Raw genomic sequence first — 2,959 nt, 5'->3', positions numbered from 1 at the left:
AATACTGAGCAAAGGGTCTGAATACTTAGGACCATGTGATATTTCAGTTTTTCATTTTTAATAAATCTGCAAAAATGTCAACAATTCTGTGTTTTTCTGTCAATATGGGGTGCTGTTTGTACATTAATGAGGAAAAAAAATGAACTTAAATGAATTTAGCAAATGGCTGTAATATAAGAGTGAAAAATTTAAGAGGGTCTGAATACTTTCCGTACCCACTGTATATGTATATGTGTGTGTGTGTGTGTGTATATGTGTATATATATATATATATATATATATGTATATGTGTATATATATATATATATATATATATATTTTTTTTTTTTTTTTTTTTTTTTTTCTATATTTTCAGGTTCTGGATCTAATGATGTGACTTATGCTCATATTAAATAAATGCCTGGAGGAAAAACTTTCAATTCCAGGACACTGATGAGTTTAGGTTGAGAAGGGCTTGAAGAATGACCAGGATCATCAGTGCTTTATCATATTTGTGATACTGAATGCTTGATGGCAATAGATTTATCAGTACTTAGTGATGCAATGCTTTATATGCTTCAATGGCTATGCATGCTAATCTTTGAAAAGAAATGAGCCAATGGAAACAGGAAATATTATAATTTAGTTCAGCAAGGTGTGCTTTTTTATTGCACTCTTTTAAAAAAAAATTGTTGATTATATATGAAGAGTTCAGATGTAAAAGCCTCTAAATCTATCTGATGTATTTCTTTAAAATGAGCATTTCTTTCTGGCTACTTTGTATAGGTTTCTATGTAAACACTGTTACGTTTGATTGGGCTGAGGCTGGAATTTAGCAAGTTTTTAGTATAAGTATTTGATGGATGTATACAATGTATCAGGAGCATTCACTCAGTCTAATTATCTCATTTTTGACCAAGATGGCTTTTAGCTGGTTTTCCATCTGAACTCTTCATAGATATAGATGTAGAGATAGATAGATAGATAGATAGATAGATAGATATAAAACGCATCCAAATAGTTGATAAATGGTTACTTGTACTGACTTTGTTGCTGAAGAGTCCGGATGCATGTAGATGTAGCATGGGGGGGGGGTATATTATAAATAATAACAGACCCAACCAATCATAGCCCGACTACGCCACCCTGAATCTTATTCTCCTCAGGGAATATTCAGTTAAGTTATAAGCACAGATTCCATGTGTGCTAACCCAATAAAAGGAACAGAGACGAATTTCTCATTTAACAAAAGATTACAATTTATTGACAATTTTACATAAAAAGACACACTCCCTTTATAAAAGATTCATTTAGTGTTTACTAAATGAAACACAGTGGGTTGCATTCTTATGGAAAGGGAACACCAACTACAAAAACAAAACAAGAAAACAAGCGGACACCCGGGAGAAACTGTCCGGTCACTGGCATGAACCCACACTACTAACCCAGTGGAATTGACCCGCAAGCGTGCCTGTAAAAGAAAAAGAATATAAACCACCATACACACACACACACACACACACACACACAGCAAAAGAAAATATCTACACCACACGCAGTGAACATGCAGTGCAATCGAAGGATATCCGCCAAAGGGACCACACCCGAGATCTAACCAGCACCCCTGAGTGCTCCGCTAAAATAACAAAAGGAAATAGAATTAGTTGGGTTCCACACAATTAGAATGTTCAGAAAACCGACCATTAAATCAACGATACAGCCCACTTAAAAGAACACCAGCTCAGTTACAAACACTGAATCTCAACATCTAAGAATCACAAGTTAATTCACAAAACACCACAATAAAAATAAACAAATATTACATATAAAAAAAAACAATTAGGAAGAGAAAGACAGCAGTGGCAACTAAACAGCAAATCCTAAAAAAATACATAAATAAAAAATAAACAATATTACATTTCACATAAATATTGCCACCCCACCAACTAAATGACTCAAACACACAAAATCCTACCGATGCTTTTAAGTAAAACGACGTCACAGCACCATTTTCAGTGGTCACTAAATCTGCGTCCACCAGCCCCACCAGCTAATTGACAGGAAGGTCTAATCACCCTATAAATAGAACCTTAAAATGCTGAAAACAAATCTAATCCAAACTACAACCCCAAAAGGTAAAATGAGATCGACTCGACCTACCTCGTGCTTAATACCCTGCACCTGCACACAAGCATAAGGAAAACAGCCTACAAACAAACAAAAAGAAACCCTTAAAAGATGTTACGATCTAAACTTTACTTTAAGAGTGCCAACAGATAAAACATGCAGAGCACAAATAATACAATTACCGTATTCGAGACTAACCCAACACCTCAACATGGGAATAAAGCGTGTAGCCCATACAAACCGCCGCTCCTCTCTGTCTTATAAAGCACATGGAAATTTACTAGCGTGCCCACTTTCGCCTATGGGGAAAACGCTCTTAAAGGGGCCATATCACCTTCTGAACTTATGTTTTCTTCAAGAGACCTCCCTACATAGAGAACAGAGATACATGATCAGTTTGTTAGGGGTGTCACAGTAAAAGCAAATGAACCATGATCTCTTACTGCAGTCAATCAGGGTTTACATGTCAATTATTAATTATTTCTAATTAAATAATAATTAAATAAATGTATAAATTATTAAATAAGTATTTTGCACTTTGGAACAAATTGTTACTGTAATCTACACAAATTATTACAGTAAGTATGCCGTTGAAAAGAAAACTATCACATTTGAAAAATTTCTTGAGCTTGATTTTTTTTTTTTTTTTTTTTTTTTTTTTTTTGTATCCAAAGCCAGTTAATTCACATATGATTTTTTTTTACACATTCAGTTGTTTTGACTGTATTGTGAAAATGCTGCATACTAGTGTTCACATGGTGAGAGCTGCCAGTTTTGTTGACATTGATGGTGTTTAATGCTACTGAACAGGATCATGTCAAATGTTGAATATGAAATGAGTTGTAAAATACAA

General features: G+C 34.2%; 1 long non-coding RNA gene across 1 annotated transcript; it reads right to left on the bottom strand.

The window, feature by feature from the left end:
• Positions 1-1,331: 1,331 nt before the first annotated feature.
• On the bottom strand, positions 1,332-2,427 carry LOC127163138 (uncharacterized). The gene is made up of 4 exons (XR_007827454.1): positions 2,289-2,427; positions 2,140-2,186; positions 1,955-2,055; positions 1,332-1,615 (listed from the first exon to the last, which is right to left on the bottom strand). It is a non-coding gene; the product is annotated as an uncharacterized LOC127163138 (long non-coding RNA).
• Between the last annotated feature and the right edge of the window lie 532 nt (positions 2,428-2,959).

The sequence above is a fragment of the Labeo rohita genome, chromosome 3 (assembly GCF_022985175.1).
Source record: "Labeo rohita strain BAU-BD-2019 chromosome 3, IGBB_LRoh.1.0, whole genome shotgun sequence".
Lineage (NCBI taxonomy): Eukaryota > Metazoa > Chordata > Actinopteri > Cypriniformes > Cyprinidae > Labeo > Labeo rohita.
This window is presented reverse-complemented; position numbering and strand designations above follow the sequence as displayed.